This window comes from Triturus cristatus, chromosome 4_1 (genome assembly GCF_964204655.1).
Source record: "Triturus cristatus chromosome 4_1, aTriCri1.1, whole genome shotgun sequence".
Lineage (NCBI taxonomy): Eukaryota > Metazoa > Chordata > Amphibia > Caudata > Salamandridae > Triturus > Triturus cristatus.
The window spans coordinates 56,144,450-56,163,756 of record NC_140585.1 but is presented as its reverse complement, the minus strand read 5'-3'; positions in this window follow the sequence as shown (position 1 = coordinate 56,163,756).

Below are 19,307 nucleotides of genomic sequence, written 5' to 3'. Positions count from 1 at the left end.
CCTTCGGCAGGAAACCTATTGTCCAGGCCTCCCCTGCCGGAGTTTCGGTCAGCAGCAGGAGGCCAGACCCATGTCTGTGGCAGAGGCTTCCATTCTGTGATGGCAGGGCTCAGGAAAGTCCTACCGGGTTTAGCCAGTGTGAACATGTCTCTCCCTCTAGAAGGGTGGAATGCTAAACCCGCCGCCAGAATTGGTGGGGGGTTAGTATTCCAAAGTGTTTGACACCAAACACAACATGTTTTGATGCAGCCATTCCAAAGTTAGCATTTACCGCGAGATTATAATGCACTTAAGAGTATATGGTATGGCTGTATCACAGAACAGCCATAAGGAAGTATTTCCGAAAGCTGCAGAGGGGCTCAGCTCATGCTTGGGCACCCTCTCGCATAAAACCAAGCACTCTGCCTTCAGGATTGTCAAGGCCTGCCATAGGAGTGGCTTATAGGTTTATATGTGTCTGTATAGGGTAGTGATATAGGTAGCCTATACCACAGTAAGGGGTGCAATCACACCCTTACCCAGGCTGCAGTAGCAGACCTGCGGTGCCATATTGGAATGCTTCCCAGGGGTGGCATAATACATGCTGCAGCCCCTGGTAGGCCTCTGAGGTACCTATGCCCTAGGTACATAGTATACCATATACTAGGGGCTTATAAGGCACTCCAGAATCCAATTAGATATGTACCTAATGTACATGCAAACTGGTGGAAATGGCCCTTTTTGCAGGGTCATCCCTAAGCTTTTTGCCTTCCTCCTGGATTTTTCCTAACCTGTTTTTGTTGGCTTTATGACTATGGGCACTTTACGACTGCTGATCAGTGCTAAAGTGCATTTGCTCTCCCTTGGTAAATATGACAGTGAATTGGTATCTCCCTGATTGGCTTATTTGGTTTACCTGTTAGTCCCTAGTAACATGGCCTGTGTGTGCCCAGGGCTGGTAACCCAAATGCTGCTGGTGGGCCTGCAGCGCTGGTTTGCATCACCCACAGAAGCAGCTTGTAAAGTGTGTCTCAGACCTGCCACTGCAGTGTCTGTGCGCAGTCCAGAACTGCCATCTTGGTTGTGAAGTGCACCCACTTCCCAGCCCCTGAACCTTCCCTTGGCATCATGTGAGCCACCCCTATGGTAGGATGCATTGTATGTGTAAGGTAGGAAATGCCCTGCTGTGTGTAGCATGTCCTGGTAGCGAATTACACCCAATTTCATTTTTCACTACTGTAAGGCTACCTGTTCTCCATAGGCCAGAATAGGCAGTTTGACTATTACATTCTATAGTCCTAACTGACCCAAAGAACATGGTAGATAAACGAATTTGTGTATGCCTGAGCTCAGAATATTAAAATACACCTTTTAGTTATTTTAGAAAGTAGGTATTTTCTTGCCTAAGCCTTCCAGTGTGCTCTGCTGTTATGTGTATTGGCTGTCTGGTTTTGGAGTGACAGGGCTGGGGAATTCCAGGAGACAGGCTGAGGTGTCCCAGTGGTGAATAGATAGATCTGCATCTAGATGGATGGGAGGAGTTGCACCTGGGACCGAAATAGGGCTGTGCCTTCCCTCCACAATGCTGGCTCCACCTCCCACTGTGCGTCTGATGGCAGACCCCCTCTTTCTGAAAGGAAGGATGCAGCCTGGTAAACAATGTGCTCCATGACTGGGCAGAACTGGTTCTGGCTGGGTTCAGTGACTTGTAGCTTCTGAGAACAAAGACTTTTGGGGTATAAATATCTGTGCTGAAACCCCTACAATTTGTATTGCTCCTGGACAACAAGAGGAACCTCTGCCTGTGTAACTGAAGGAATCCGCAGGAGGTGACTGTCCTTGTGCTTGTGTACTGTTTCTTGGATTGGCCTGCAGTGGTTACTACTGGACTTGTGTAATGGCTGGATTTTCTGTTTAGAGGGGATCAGCCCCCAGGGGCCCCTGTGACCCAGCCAAAACGTACTCACCTTCCCTTCTTAGATCATATTTACAATGGGTAGATATAGAGATAAATATACAGATTACACCTAAGAATGGGGAATGACAATATACATATATGAACTTTCTACAATATCTTATTCACATCAGTTGGTCTCGCGGTCACCCTGACCCAGACCGTTCTACCCCAGGGCAGATCTGATACGCAATCCGGCGTATCTACACACGGGCCTGCAGAACCCAGTGCTCTCTTCTCCCAAATTGTTCGCGATCCTGCGAAACCTACACGGCGGTATCCCTCCCGCCGCTCTCACTTATACACGAACTGCAATCCGGCAGTCCTACACGCTGGTAATCCTCCCCAGCGCTCTCATTAACGCCGCATATCAACGACGACCACATTCCTATGAAACATGATTAAGATGATATCTCAGCAATCTACTTAGGATAAAACTAAAATAATAACTTTGGATATGGATTCAGATTGTATAGCGTACTCCGTGCTTATGACATCAAAGGTCCACTCACTCCCTCTTTATTTGATAACTATTCGTCTGATCGGGATTTCTCATCCGTTCGTCTAAACAGTGTTCAACTAGGAGCATCATTTACCAAGATTGAACAGAAGAACCAGGTACACGATAATTCTATATGAATTGGGACATTTATTAACCATAAACATAAATCACATTACTATGCAGCATTACATTTGCACAAGAAATAAAAGAGAAAGGTTAGGGTGCACGCACTATAAGAATCGGTCGGACTTCACCTGGTTAATGGGAAATCGGGACTCGGCAGTCATCTAGGCTCCTGTCTCGTCTCTGGGTCCTGGCTCGCCTTGCAGTCACCCTCAGCCGTCACAAGTACACGTCTGCACTGATAGGCTCAAACTCGTCTGCTCTCCCTCAGGACCTTGGAACCTTGCTGTTAATTAGCTACCGTCTCTCTCTCTCTCTGGGTTAGTGCGCTCCGCGCCACTTCTCGTTCAGTCTATCTTCAGAGAGTTTCGGTCTTAAATCTTTCTCCGATTTCAAAGATGGCGACTTGTCCACCATGAAAATGAATAATGGCAGAGATGCTAACGGCTAGATGCCGCCTACGGACTAACTCTCTCAAAGACTAACACCTTTGCTAATATAACAAGCCTGTTCCTTCATGGAAAATTACGGCCAGTAACCTGCCGCCCACCAAATTCTTGTACCTCCCCGTACCAAGGACACTTTCCCAGCTGGCCAGCCTGAAGTTGTGTCTTCGGAGCGGAGAAAAATACATTCCTTCGATAAGGGTCAGTCTGAACCGGTTCTCTCCAAGTGAACAACAGCTTGAAACTAAAACATCACTCTTAACCTAGAAAGCCTTCTCGAGCTACCAGGCAGAAAGCAAAATGGAGTCTGTCTCGCTTAAGGCCTACGGAGCCCATAATATACATAGCTCCATGAGAAACAGATTGGCATGTTAGCAAATGAGTAAATCATGACTAATACTTATATATCTAACTCCTCACTTAAATTCATAAGCCTTGCTCTAAGGGAAATGGCACGAAAATGCCCTTATATCTATCCCTATTTATCAGTCTATTCCCTATGCTATGGGGTGATAGGCTGGAGTCACTCTCTATCATTCTCCTTCTCCAGAGGGCTGGCAAAAGGACGGTCATTACATTACACCCCTTGACTCCAGTCTATTAACCAATAACTAAATGGAGCTAACGTCAGTGGATGAATAATAAGAAACAAAACTAACTGATCTACGATTTTTCGTAAGTCTAAAAAATTGTAACAGGGAGGGGACACACTGGACAAAACAGCAGATCGCTACAAGGATGCAAACAAAAATAATAATCCCTCCCAAAATTTGTCGTAAAAAATGCATGTCAGGGAGCCAGTTAAAAAGCCAGTCAAAGAAACCCTGATCTACGTGTTCCTTAATTTCTGCAGTCAAGTCGTGGAGTTTATTAATATGGGACTGGATATCTTTAGAATGGTCAGACAGATTAAAGCAACATAAACCTTCAAAGTCAGAGCAGTCATGCCCGTGTTTTAGCAGCAAATAATCGATAGCTGCACGATTTTGCAAAATAGCTCTACGTTCACCTTGGGAATCTAACAATAAGTCTGACAAAACAGTAGAAGTTTGGTTGATCGACTTGACCATCCAGCAGGCCATCTTGCCTATTGTTTTAGCATTATAAACAGCCAATGCAGGAACACCAATAATAGAAAAAGCTAAACTAAGATATTCTGATCTGGAAAAAAGATGAACAGAGGAATCACAATCTTCATGTAGGGACATCGAGTCACGAACAATACGGGAATTCGAAGGAGGATGGGAATTAAACATCAGCAAACTTAATCTAGTGACGGCACACGGGCCACCAGAAATATTCGCAGGAATATAGGGCCAAGAGGAATTCCCGCATGAAAAGAGCCATCCAGCCGGTAATAACATTGAACGATAATGGCTAGTGGCAACAACTAAACTTTTGCAAGTCATATTGTTTTTAACCGAAAAACATGAATCAGGAAGTCTTTTTGTACAGAGCAAACGTTGATGAAATGAAAAAGTAGTAGCAGCTTGAAGTTTCAAGCGCAGGCATTCAGAGATAGCCTTAGGATTGCAGGTCATTATAAAGCAAAGGTCACCAGGGGCAATGTTAAAAGTAGTAATTCTGGAATTAATAAGGACATCCTGGTCTGGAAGAAGAGTACATGAGGGACAAAATTCATGGGCCAGAAAGTCGCCCAAAATGACATTAGGTCGGGCCTTGGACACATTAAATACATGATGAAGCGTTTCAGTAGATGCAGGGACAGCGACCAAACACGTCGACAGAATGTCAGTAACAGACTTCATAGGAGTGAGGCAAAAATGCGGAGAGTTCGTTACTCGCTTCGCGAGTGTGATCCAAAAGTTGGAGGACTTCTGCCACGCAGATCGTGCGGCTCTTGTTATCTCATCATTCGGCGTCGGTAGATGCTCTCCTCTCCCGGCGTAGCAAGCCAAAAGGAGTCCAACGACGACACATCCTGCAGCAGCAGTCCAAAGAATGATCTAAAAGAATACAAATACAGGCCTTAATTATTCTCGTAAATAACATTTATCAGCCGGGACAGTTTCCCAGCCATCTTTCCCTGGCTTCATCACCAAAACGGTGTTGTCATGACCGGTCGCAATAATATCAGCCTGTTCAGGAGGATTTTTAGGCGATTGCACCCATATTTTAGCTCCAGGAAGATCAGTTGATCCGAAGCCGTGTTGTCCACGCACAGTTAGCAATGTTGGGGCAGAGCCTTTTTTGATCTCACCACTGAAGACAGGCATAATCAATAATTGAGCAACACGGTCAGACTTTTTGATAAACAAATCCATCTCACTGCTATTAAGCAAGAGAATCTTGATCTCACCCTGATAATCACTGTCAATCACACCACCAAGGACTTGAACACCTTTTAGGGCCAGGCCAGATCTAGGGGCAATTAATCCAAAACTACCGGCAGGTATAGAGACACCTATGCCAGTTTCAACAATTATTCGATCTTTTCCTGGGAAGGGCACATCATTTAAAGCATGCAGGTCGAGGCCTGCGGAACCTGGGGTTGCTCTACAAGGAGCCAAAGCACCGGGGGTAATTTCCCAATATGTGACAGTGGTAGCAACAGAATTAGGTTTTGCATCAACACGTGGAGGAAACAAACGCATCAAAGGAGATTCAGCATGCAACAAAGGACGGTTATTCAGAATTAACAAAGCTTGAAGTAGGACATCTCTCCACTGGCTGTAACGGTCATCAGTCAACTTACGCAACTGTTCTTTCAACAAGCCATTCATTCTCTCAATCAGTCCCGAAGCTTGTGGGTAGTAGGGAACATGAAAAACCCAGTCAATATTGTTTTCTACACAGAATTCCTGCACCAATCTTCCACGAAAGTGGGATGCATTGTCTGATTGAATTTGGAAAGGGACACCATAGTATAAAATAATCAGCTCCAGAGTTTTAATGGTATTTACTTGGGTAGCATGCTTACAAGGAAAAGCGACCAAAAGGCCACTATAAGTATCAACTACTGTACAAATGTATTGACAATTCCTGCTCATAGGGAGCGGACCAATATAATCAATCTGCCAAATTTGGGCGGGCAATTTACCTCGATATAAGTGACCTCGAACAATTTGAGGCACCTCTTTCTTTCTAGAGTGTTGGCAAATGGGACAATGTAGAATGGCATCTTTAATTAAAGAAAAGGGAATATGAATTCCTCTATCAGCAGCCCACCTGTTAGTGGCTTTCTCTCCAAAATGTCCTGCTTTCTGATGGGCCCATTTCGCCAATCCCGCCAAATCAGAACCTTGCATGTCAACCACTGCCTCAGAAATTTTAGATTGTTCATCTGCAATGTTATGGAAAAATTTGTCAAGGGAGTCTATTGGGGTATGAGCATCCACGTGAAAGATTGTTACAGTACTGTGCGGAAGCAGTTCCCAAATATCTTGCCATAATTCTTTACCCCATAATTCCTTGGAGTGTAACTCCCAATTGTGCGAGTGCCATGTAGGCAACCACACCGCTAGTCCATTAGCAGTGGACCAAGAATCAGTGAATATGTGACATGTACCTGGTAACTCCTGTTTCAAAACTTGGTAAACTGCATAAAGTTCGGCGTATTGGCTACTCTTACCATCTCCAGTAGTGCTCAATAATTTTTGTGTAATTGGATTGTAAGATACTGCTTTCCAATGTCTCTTGTCACCAATGAACTTCGCAGAACCATCCGTAAACCACACATGTTTTCTATCCTCCGCGGACAGATCATCAAATGATTTACCCCACTTCACGGGAGACTCCTGCACGACGGGAACCGAGCACTCACTGTCAGCCTCATTGGAGGGCGCCTGCGCCACTCGCTCATGTAAAACCGCCACACCTTTCGGACCCACACGTGCCCTGTCCTGAATGTACCATTTCCATTTAATCACACTAGCCTCCTGAGCATGTCCAATTCGATGGGACTTCGGCGAACTCGAAACCCACTGCATGATGGGAATTTCAGGCCTCAAAACCACAGCATGGCCTAAAGTCAATTGCTCGGTATCCACCAGAGCCCAGTAACAAGCAAGCAACTGTTTTTCAAAAGGTGAGTAACGCTCACCAGCCTCTGGCAATTTTTTGGACCAAAAACCTAATGGCACTTTTTGTCTGCCCTGCTTTTGCCATAAACTCCAATTGGCATACAGACCTTCTACGGACACATTCAAATCAACATCACCGTCACCCACAGGCCACAAATCCAAAGCATACTGAATAGCTTCCTTAGCCAAAGTAAAAGCAGTCTGTTGAGGTTCACCCCATTCAAACGCATTCTTTTTACGAGTGACTCGGTACAGTGGAGCCAAGATTTGACTCAAATGGGGAATATGTTGGCGCCAGAATCCAAACAACCCAATGAATGACTGCGCCTCTTTCCTAGTTCTTGGAACAGCAAAATCAAGTATTTTACGTTTAACTTGTGGGATCACCTCTCTGTGACCCTCATGCCAATTTATTCCTAAAAATTTCACAGCTTGAGATGGAGTTTGTAATTTGTCAGGATTGATTTCCCAACCCTTCGCTCGCAAGCAATCAATAATCTGATCCAAATGAGACTGTACCTGGTCTCGTGTATCGCCTTGAATCAAAATGTCGTCAATATAATGACAAATTTGAACTTGTGTATTCGTGGGCACTTCAGACAAATGTTCCGCCACCAGCCGGTGACAGATCGTAGGACTATGTACATAGCCTTGAGGAAGACTCCGGAACGTCATTTGACGCCCATTCCATGTAAAACTGAATTGTTCCTGGCATTCGGGGGCAATTGGAATCGAAAAGAATGCATTAGCAATATCGATAGAAGCATACCATGTACCTGGATGCTTTTGAATTCTCTCAATCAATGTGACAATGTCAGGCACTGCCACAGTCAATTTAGGTGTATGTTTGTTCAATTCTCGATAATCAACAGTCATGCGCCAAGAGTTGTCACTTTTGCGCACAGGCCAAACAGGATTATTCCAAGCAGATGTGACCGGAGTAATGACTCCTGCGTCAACCAGATCCTGAATCGTAGCTGTAATTTCTTCATGACCACCTGGGATGCGATATTGTTTTAGAGAAATCACCTTTGTTGCTAAAGGGATCTTAATAGGTGGCATGCGTAAACGGCCAACCCGTACGGGTCTGGTCGAAATGTACTGTCTAGTACCAAACTGATAATAACCATCATCCAAATGCAAAGCCATACCTTTCAAAATGTCAATTCCAATAATATATTCCAAGAGTGGCACAACCAACACAGAGTATTCTCTACGAGGAATCCTACCAATTTTCATCTCAAGTGTAGTTTGAACTGCAGGTGTTTCTTTACCACCCAAGCCGGTAATTGTGAAGGACTGTCCATGAAATTTCTTCGACTTACCATGAATTAAAGTGGCCTCCGCCCCAGTATCAACCAACGCTCGGGCCCTTTGGATATTACGGTGTTTCCAAAAAATCTCAACATCTACATATGGTCTATAGTCTCTGTGGGCCCACCTACGTACCGGAGCTTGACCTATTTCCTAGTCATTTTTCCCGCGTTCCGCCAACCAAGACAGATCAGGGTAGATGCTTTCAGTTTTCTTCGGTATTAGAATGTCTTGTTCATATCCGTCTCCAGTACGAGGCGGATTAGTATCATGTTCAAAAAGATGTGAATTACGGTCGGAGAGTCTATTACGATCCTCCCTCCTTCGTATATCAGGGGAATAACTCCTTGCATCTCTACGTCTGTCAGAACTACGATCATGATCATCCCTTCCCCTGTCACGATCATCCTCTCTCCCTCTCCCATCACTACGACGGGGGGAACCCCCACGTTCTTGGCGCCGGTCATCACGGCGATCAGAATTCACACATCGTCTCTCATCACCACTGTCATCCGAACCACGATCATAATCATTCTTTCACACACGACGGGCACCTTCCTTCCGATCCAAACCACGCTTACGAAACATATCCCATAGGACATTATTAGGTTCACCATCAATCTCTGCTCGTTTGACACCATCAGCAATGAGAGCAAGAAACATGTCACGTCTAGAGAACTTATAGTCCCCTCCAGTACGACCCTCAGGTCGGGATTGTCTTTCAGGTTTAAACCAGTCACCCAGCTCACCAAGTTGACGAACAGACTCAAGCACAGCAGACAAAGGATTGCCAGTTTGATTAATCAACAATGTCATCATGACCTGCTTGTAAGCAACAGGAGAAGTACGTATAATGCGGTTACGCACGGAAGATGTTAACAAACCATCCAATAACCTGTCAGCAGTACTAAGGAAGATACACGTTTTCATGACTTCTTCCTTTAAACGTTGCGACGCATCGCGCAGAGTGTACCACGGCTTTTCATCAGAGGGCCAATCAGACTCTGTTGGATATTTGTGATTACAGCCATCAGACGCAAGCTGGAGCAAAGAAGATTGGACATTACCATTAAAATTCCGAAAATGGTCCTGAATAGTAGAATCAGAACTCAAAGAACAAAATCGTAAGCAATCAACAGCATCGAGCATAATACCGGAGGCGCCAAGCTCATAAAGACGCACCATCCAGGTAAGCAAGGCCTCACCAGGCCGTTGTTTAAATCGTTGCAGGATATCACTAATCTCCTGCTGAGTAAAATCTTCAAGACAGTCAAGAGCAATACCACCCGGATTACCAGGGGCATGTTGTAATTTTCGTCGAAAGATCGGATGAGCAGAAACTGCGGGAAGAGCTTCCGAGGAAGCCCGCATCTTAGATTTAACAGAACAATCAGGGCAAGCTACGTCATCCGCACGGGAAGAACGAGCACGGTCAGAATCGGTAGTCAAATCAATGCATGAAGCAGATTTACAATCACGTCCGGAGCGAGAAGACTCGCGCTTGTCACCCTCCTCTGCCGAGGAGTCAGAAGTATGAGAATCCCAGATATTACCATCCCACTCATCGGGGTTCCAATCCATTCCAGCTTTCGCTACAAGCATACGCACTTTGCGGGACGACACACGCCCACGACGACGTTTATATTTATATCGTGCAATACGGACCGCAGCCCTTTCGGCAATGGTCTGATATGTTTCAAGTTTGTCGGCAAGCAGTTTATTTTGACAACGTAAAAGAGTATGCGCATTTTGCAACTCAACACATCGTACTTCCGTATCTTTAAATTGTTTCTGTAGTCGAACAAACTTCTCATGCAAAATTCTGTATGCATTAAGAACAATCCATCCTCTGCGTCCTAAAATAGGAAGCTCATCGCCTTTCACTATTGGCGCCTTCTGTAGGCATGAAATCACATCGGCAGGCTCCGCCTGCTCCAAGCATGAAGACCAATTTTCACTCAAACCAGTAGAATCAGCCCACTCACGGGCTAAAGCCTCATAAGGCGTAGACTCCCAGCCGGGAATCTGAATCGGTAATTTGAAAACCGACGGAGATTTTTTCGAAAACATATTAACACGCAAAAACAACACAACAACAAAAAAGTATATACACAGTTATAAACAAAATTTTATACGTACAAGCCGAGCGCAAACCAACGAGATTGAAACAAAACAATGCACACAGGCTTCGTAAACAGTTCGTGACGCCAGATGTAATGGCTGGATTTTCTGTTTAGAGGGGATCAGCCCCCAGGGGCCCCTGTGACCCAGCCAAAACGTACTCACCTTCCCTTCTTAGATCATATTTACAATGGGTAGATATAGAGATAAATATACAGATTACACCTAAGAATGGGGAATGACAATATACATATATGAACTTTCTACAATATCTTATTCACATCAGTTGGTCTCGCGGTCACCCTGACCCAGACCGTTCTACCCCAGGGCAGATCTGATACGCAATCCGGCGTATCTACACACGGGCCTGCAGAACCCAGTGCTCTCTTCTCCCAAATTGTTCGCGATCCTGCGAAACCTACACGGCGGTATCCCTCCCGCCGCTCTCACTTATACACGAACTGCAATCCGGCAGTCCTACACGCTGGTAATCCTCCCCAGCGCTCTCATTAACGCCGCATATCAACGACGACCACATTCCTATGAAACATGATTAAGATGATATCTCAGCAATCTACTTAGGATAAAACTAAAATAATAACTTTGGATATGGATTCAGATTGTATAGCGTACTCCGTGCTTATGACATCAAAGGTCCACTCACTCCCTCTTTATTTGATAACTATTCGTCTGATCGGGATTTCTCATCCGTTCGTCTAAACAGTGTTCAACTAGGAGCATCATTTACCAAGATTGAACAGAAGAACCAGGTACACGATAATTCTATATGAATTGGGACATTTATTAACCATAAACATAAATCACATTACTATGCAGCATTACATTTGCACAAGAAATAAAAGAGAAAGGTTAGGGTGCACGCACTATAAGAATCGGTCGGACTTCACCTGGTTAATGGGAAATCGGGACTCGGCAGTCATCTAGGCTCCTGTCTCGTCTCTGGGTCCTGGCTCGCCTTGCAGTCACCCTCAGCCGTCACAAGTACACGTCTGCACTGATAGGCTCAAACTCGTCTGCTCTCCCTCAGGACCTTGGAACCTTGCTGTTAATTAGCTACCGTCTCTCTCTCTCTCTGGGTTAGTGCGCTCCGCGCCACTTCTCGTTCAGTCTATCTTCAGAGAGTTTCGGTCTTAAATCTTTCTCCGATTTCAAAGATGGCGACTTGTCCACCATGAAAATGAATAATGGCAGAGATGCTAACGGCTAGATGCCGCCTACGGACTAACTCTCTCAAAGACTAACACCTTTGCTAATATAACAAGCCTGTTCCTTCATGGAAAATTACGGCCAGTAACCTGCCGCCCACCAAATTCTTGTACCTCCCCGTACCAAGGACACTTTCCCAGCTGGCCAGCCTGAAGTTGTGTCTTCGGAGCGGAGAAAAATACATTCCTTCGATAAGGGTCAGTCTGAACCGGTTCTCTCCAAGTGAACAACAGCTTGAAACTAAAACATCACTCTTAACCTAGAAAGCCTTCTCGAGCTACCAGGCAGAAAGCAAAATGGAGTCTGTCTCGCTTAAGGCCTACGGAGCCCATAATATACATAGCTCCATGAGAAACAGATCGGCATGTTAGCAAATGAGTAAATCATGACTAATACTTATATATCTAACTCCTCACTTAAATTCATAAGCCTTGCTCTAAGGGAAATGGCACGAAAATGCCCTTATATCTATCCCTATTTATCAGTCTATTCCCTATGCTATGGGGTGATAGGCTGGAGTCACTCTCTATCATTCTCCTTCTCCAGAGGGCTGGCAAAAGGACGGTCATTACAACTTGGAAGAAGAGGAAAAGGACTTTGAAGAGAACTTTTATTTCAACTTGCTAAAGCAATCACCCAAGGGCTAGAAGAGAGCTAGCCTCCTGCTGGAGTCTCAGGCACATCAGACTCCACCGCCAGCCTCCTGTTTCCTCCCAGCGAGGATTTCTATCTGCAGGTGAGGCTCCTGTGAGTTCCAGGGCCTCTAGTTCTACTACAGAGTAAAGAGTGCTGAAAATCGTCGCAAACACCCGTTTGCGAGCCGCCGTAGCTGAAGCACGTACGAAAAATCATCGCGCTGCTGCCGCTGAGGGCTCGCTACCGGAAATCATCGCATCGCACGTTTGCGGGCTGCCAAAGGCTCGCTAACCCGAGGATAATCGCATCGCACATTTGCGGGCTGCCAACTGCTCGCTAACACAAAGATTATCACATCGCATGTTTGCGGGCCTCCAAGTGCTCGCTAACTAAAGATCATCGCATCAAGTTCATCGCTTCACGACATCGCAGCGCAGACGCCGGGCATACGCCATTTTCATCGCATCGCACCGGGATTGTCGCTCCCTCGCGAACCGCCATTTCTTTTCATCGCAACAGGATCGCACATGCAACAGGCCCGGCGCATCATCCTCCCTCGCGGCAAGGATTTCAACGCATCGCCGGCTTAGAGTGGAGAAGTTTGTCGCTTTGTCCCACACGCTTCTGCAGATCAGCGCATCATCCTCCCTTGCGGCAAGGATTCAACGTGCATCGCTGGCCTCGCATGAGGTAAATCATCGCTACAGCTCCTTTGCGACATTTTGGTTGTTTTGCTACATAATCCAGGTGCTTTTTAAGTAAAAGGATCGCAGAGACCACTGCTTTGAATTGAACTCCTCTTTGCACACTTTGAACTATTTTTGCGGTATTTCAAGAGTAACCCTATTTTTCTAGTATTGTGGCTTTTTACTGTTAGGTAAGCCTAGCTGCTCGTGCTACATTACCACAGGGTTGAGCAGGGGTTATCAAAGGGTGTAGTCCGCTTACTCTGACTTAGATAGAAGGGTCCCTACTTGGACAGTGGCCAGCCTTTGCCAACTAGAGCCCCCCATTTCTAACACAAACCATTTTAGAGAGGAAGCAGCTAGGCTGGGGTCCTGATTGGCAGGGCCACAGCCAGACTAATGTCGAAAAATAGTGAAACACCAGCAAAAAGTGGGTGTACCCATGTGAAGCAGATCCTACTCTCCTACACAAACCCCCCCACCCCCCTTCAAACGCAGGGACATTAAACTAACCTTGACCAGTTGAGTCTTCATGTTCTAAGTGGAAATACCTAGAGTGTCCATCTGCATTGACATGGTTACTCCCAGGTCTATGTTCCACTGTAAAGTCCATCCCCTGTAGGGAAATGGACCACCTAAGCAGTTTGGGGTTTTCACCCTTCATTTGCTTGAGCCATAAGAGGAGCTTATGGTCTGTCTGAACAAGGAAGTGAGTACCAAATAAGTATGGCCTCAACTTCTTCAGAGCCTAAACCACAGCAAAGGCCTCCCTCTCGATGGCTGACCAACGTTTCTCTCTAAGGGTCAGCCTTCTGCTTATGAAAGCTACTGGCTGATCCTGACCTTCTTCATTCAATTGTGACAGTACAGCACCAACCCCCAATTCAGATGCATCAGTTTGAACAATGAACTTTTTGGAGTAGTCAGGAGTCTGCAGAATGGGAGCAGTACACATGGCCTGCTTCAGGTCATCAAATGCCTTTTGACAGCTAGCTGTGCACTGAAACTTTGTGGGCATTTTCTTAGAAGTTGAGTCATTCAAGGGTGTCACTATTGATCCATACCCTTTGACAAATCTCCTATAGTACCCAGTCAGCCTAAGAAGGCTCTCACCTGAGTCTGGGTAGTGGGAGCAACCCAGTCCATTATGGTCTGGATTTTGCTCTGCAATGGTTGAACCTGGTCTCCACCTACAAGGTGGCTCAGGTACACAACCTGACTCTGCCCTATCTGACACTTAGTAGCCTTGGAAGTTAGGCCTGCTTTTTGCAGGGCTTCCTTAGGTGGACCAGGTGATCCTCCCAGGTGGAGCTAAAGACAGCAATATCATTAGATATGCTGCACTGAAGGCTTCCAGGCCTGTGAGAACTGTATTCACCAACATTTGGAAAGTGGCAGGCGCATTTTTCAGACCAAAGGGCATTACCACAAATTGATAGTGCCCACTAGGGGTTGAAAATGCTGTCTTTGGCTTGGCATCATCAGCTAGCCTGATCTGCCGGTAGCCAGCTGTCAAGTCAAATGTGCTAATGTACTTGGCTGAGGCCAAAGTATCTATAAGCTCATCTGCCCTTGGTATTGGATGGACATCAGTCCTGGTGATTGCATTGAGACCCCTGTCGTCCACACAAAACCTCATCTCTCTTTTTCCACCACTGGTGTGAGGTTTTGGCACAAGGACCACTGGACTAGCCCAAGGGCTATCTGAGGGTTCAATAACACCTAAATCCAACATTTTCTGGACTTCTGTCCTGATACAGTCCCTGACATGGTCAGGTTGCCTATAAATCTTATTTTTAATAGGCAGACTGTCCCCAGTGTCCACTTCATGAGTGCACCAGGTAGTCTGACTTGGAGTCAGTGAGAACATGTGTCTGAACTGATTGAACACCTGTCTGCAATCAGCTTGTTGCTGGGCAGTGAGGCTGCCTGCCAAGGCTACACCATCAACAGACCCATCATCAGGGTTCTGTGAGAGGAGGTCAGGGAGTGGGTCACTCTCTTCTTCCTGTCCCTCATCAGTTGCCATGAGCAAGCCCATGTCAGCCCTGTCCACATATGGCTTTAGTTTCAACACAAAAGTACTGGCACCCAGTAGCAAACATTTATTTTTGATCGGGTGGGAGAGAGAATGCTTTGTCAAAAAACCCCAATGCTCATTGTATTGCATAGTATCACCCCATCCAGTATGCTACAAATATTTAAAAAATGGTATAAGTCAACAGAGAAAGGGAAAACAAAGAAATGTGAAGTCAGTCCACAGATTAATTAGCTCTACACACACCCTCAGTAATGGAAAAAAGAGGTGAAAAAATGTGTAAAGAAAGAGAAAGTACCTCACGTGCGCACCACCAGAGGAGCAACTGGTTGGTTCTCACCAGCTTGCCCACGTCTATTTCATCATTGGTAACTTTCTCTTAAGGAAAATGTGCAGTGTCCAGTGCAAAAAAGAAACACATAACAAAAGGAGGTGTATTGTGAAGACAAGAACACAAAAACTGTGCCAACAAAGACAGAAAAAAGGGGGTTAGACTCTCAAATATTTATTTATTCTGGTTAGGAGTCTATCCCGCTGTTTAAAAACACAGCATGTTGAATACCTTGTTAATGACGGCCAACATGTTTCATTGCCAATTATTTTGTGGCAAATTCATCAGGGCAAGAAGAGGTCAAAGATCACCTCCCTGGACACACACCATTAAAAAGGACTAGTTGGAGCTATGGGCCCACATACCAGCCACCGACCAGTCACAGGGGCGTTTTAACCTGTTTACTTTCGCCTCCCTGTTCACTGGAGCGTTCCAGTGTTGAGTTACCGCCCGTGTGTAAAGCTACATGACGCAGGCACTAGCAACGGTCGTGCTTTGCTGAACAGGGAGGCGAAAGTAAACAGGTTAAAACGCCCAGGAACTTCTCCTGAGTCCTTTATTATATTTTGGCGACAATTTAGACTGAAAACCCCATAACGTCGAGCTGACAAGTAAAAACGCTGTCAAAACGAGTATCTTCTTCCTCTGCACTGTGTCCTCTTCAATAGAATCCCATTCTCGTTGCCAGTTTTGTAAGACAGGACTCAGAGGATAACATTAATTAGAGCGTTATTCAGCAGGTTACAATGACCCCTGGCACCTCCCTGATCTCTGGCAACTGTCTGCTTCAGAGATTCTCAGCATCCACACACACCAGATTCCAGAAGTGGAATCATCCATGTTGCGGGGAAACAGCATTACAGTACCAGGGTGAAAATATACAATACAGAACATAACGCTCTGGGAGTAGAGGCTTGCCTGATCCGCACAGCACCCTCAAGATGCAGGTGTCTGTTTATAGTGCAGAGAGCTATCGTAAAGAAGCTAACAGGAAATATGCTTATTTATTGTTACCTGTGATATTGCATAACAGCATAGACGTTGACAGCTACACCTATGTGAAATGCTTGTATAGTGCTGAGACATGACTTCAAACTTGTGACGGGCACAACTTTATTTTACATTGTAGCCTGAGGCAGCTGGTCTCATGGTGAATGGTGCAGCTTTTATTTGGAATTCTAGTTTTCCACACTGTACTGTTTGGACACTCGGTGATAGGCCCACTATCAGGCTGTGCCACATACATTGTGTGGTACTCGGGGTTCATGGTCTTGATAATGTCATGATGCAATGTCATGTCGGAATGTTGTCGGTGCAGGATTCGACCCGAGTAAGTTTCTCTGTGGCTGGGGAGGGGAAAATCACCCTACATTATTGGTGTCTGTTACTAAAGGTGTTCTACCTTTACAACTAGTGTGGTGCAGTCACTTCAACATTTTGCCAGCAATCGCCAGTCACATGTTGTGAATGACACCAGACTGTGGTGTGAGTGGAGTCGGTGCTGGGGCCCGCAGCAGCCGCTGGGTGTGTGTCGCATCTAAAGGAATTTTGAGGCATGGGTAGCACTGGAAAAGGAGTTTCAAGTCACTGCTTCCAGTCAAGATTCATGTCAGGTGGCCGAAGTGAGCAATGGGCACCTTTCCTTTTCGCATGCTGTGTCTGCCCGCTGTATCTGCAGTGTAACATTGCCTCACGCACCGATGCCTCTGCTAAACTGCCATGTCAGGCGCTCTACACTGCTGGCCTTATAATGTGTGAAGACTGTGTCTGTCAAGATGTGCGTTTTGGGCCGAAGTGTGACCGGGGATCGCTGTGAGTAATGGGCGCATCAGACTGTCTCGCCTGCGGTGTCTGCCCGCTGTAGCTGCTGAGTATCGTTGCCGCACAAGGCCTCTGCTAAGCTGCCTGGCTGGGCACACACACTACACAACTGGTCTTGTGTTGGTAAAGTCTGCCCGCCCTCTACACGGCGCGCCTGTTGGAGCCAGTTCCCTACCGTTTTGGGTCAGTGTACACTGTGGAGGACGATTCATCGGGTCTGTTCTGTGGCTGGGGCGTTTCTGAAGACGGAGAGTCATGGCTCACGTGAGACATTAGAGGAAAGGCTGTATCCTCTGTCTGAGTAGACTGGGTGGTTTTCAGTAGAAGAAAGTACCTCGGCAAGCAAGACCCAGCAAGACATTAACCCTTCCAGAGCTCCCCTAGCATTTAATTATGGCACGTTCCTCAATTGTGATTCCACCCCCACCTCTGGCACAACAGGGTCAACCTTCCATTCAAGGGGAGGAGTGGATAGACCTGTTTGATAATTACATTATTGCACTGGATGGGGTGGAATTCACTCCTGAATGGAATAAAGCGTTGTTATTAGACACCATTAGCAAGGAGGCTCATCATATTTTTAAATATTTACCTGAGATGCTGGGTAGTGACAATCAGCCTGTCGAGGATGTGTTTAAGGAGGCAAAACTACGTCTGGAAAAAACGGTTTGCCAAGGAGGAAAATATTGTAATGTAATGTTACGAGTTTTATAGCAGCCCTCAAAAACCAGGCAAATCGCTGGATGACTGTGTATCAGATTTATGTGAACGTTCTATAAAGTTGTATTTTGGTCAAATGACCGATGATCAGGGACCAACTTATTGTCTAGTGGCAGAGTGAAAGAGCACAAGAGCATCTGTGGGCAGCAAAAAATCCTTCCTTGAAGGATGCTATCTCCATTGCCAAGGTTGTTGAAGAATTGGAGGGTTGTATGAAAGAGAAAAGTAGGAAAGAGGCTGCAGAAGGAGAATGTGCTGTAGATGGAAAGACCAAGCAAATACAATAATCAAGCACAGAGAGAGGCACAAGCAAATGGTTGCTCCAGGTGCGGCAGTGCGTATCATACCAGTGACTCAAAGTGGTGTTTTGCTTCAAACAGGGAGTGCAGAAGATGTGGCCATAGAGGTCAATATGCCCGGGTTTGTAAAGAGTCTGCCAAATCCCGTGCTGCAGTTACCGATGACTTCAGTTGGGAAGACGAGAATGAGGATCGTGTGTTGATGGTTCTCCCTGGCTTGGGAGAATATGTCAGAAGGATTCAACCAAAGGTATAGTCATGGCCGGCATGGCTCATGGGTGGGTGGGGGGGGGGGGCGGGCGAGGGGTCACGAGGGAAGGGGTTCGCGTTGGGAGGGGGGTTCAATAATTTAAGAAAAATAAAACCTATCTTTCTGCCGGCCCGGGACCTGCGTCTTCACTGCTCGGTCTGCTCCTGCTTTCCTGCCTCTGGCCAGAACAGGAAGCAGGCAGCCTCCCTCCCCTCCCCTAAGCCAATCACAATGCTCCAGTGGAGCATTGTGGTTGGCCGGGACGCCGTCCAGCCAGGGGCTGTAGGGGATTGCATATTCTCCATGTAGGCTGCAACCCAGAGTACGCATGACTGGTTTGGGCGGCCCGAGAGGGCCGACCAAACCAGTCGTGCATACCCAGGGGTGGACAAACCACTTCTGCCCTGCCCGGGCATCTCTGCCCACCAGCCCGCCCGCAGTGTGGAAAGAAATATAAAATGGTACTAACCAAAAGTTATTATCATTTTATGTTTTGGCTTTCTTGCACTGCGAGAAAGCAGGTGGGCGACGCTCCTCCGTCCTAGTGGAGGAGCCGCCCCTGCAAAGGCATCATTCCAGATTCTGGACAGATGGGTGGAACTGATGGATCGACTCCAGCTCTTTATTGAAGTTCGTACCTAAGAAGATGTGGAGAAAGGAGAGGCCGTATGTTACTCTTCTGCCCAAAGATATGAATCCTAGAGGTTACAGGGAGAAAAGATAGAAGTGTTGGGATATTTTTTGTCTCCCATTGAGTTCAAATCACAACAGGTCGTGGGAACAGCTTATGTGGCTGAAGATGGGCCAAAGGATATCA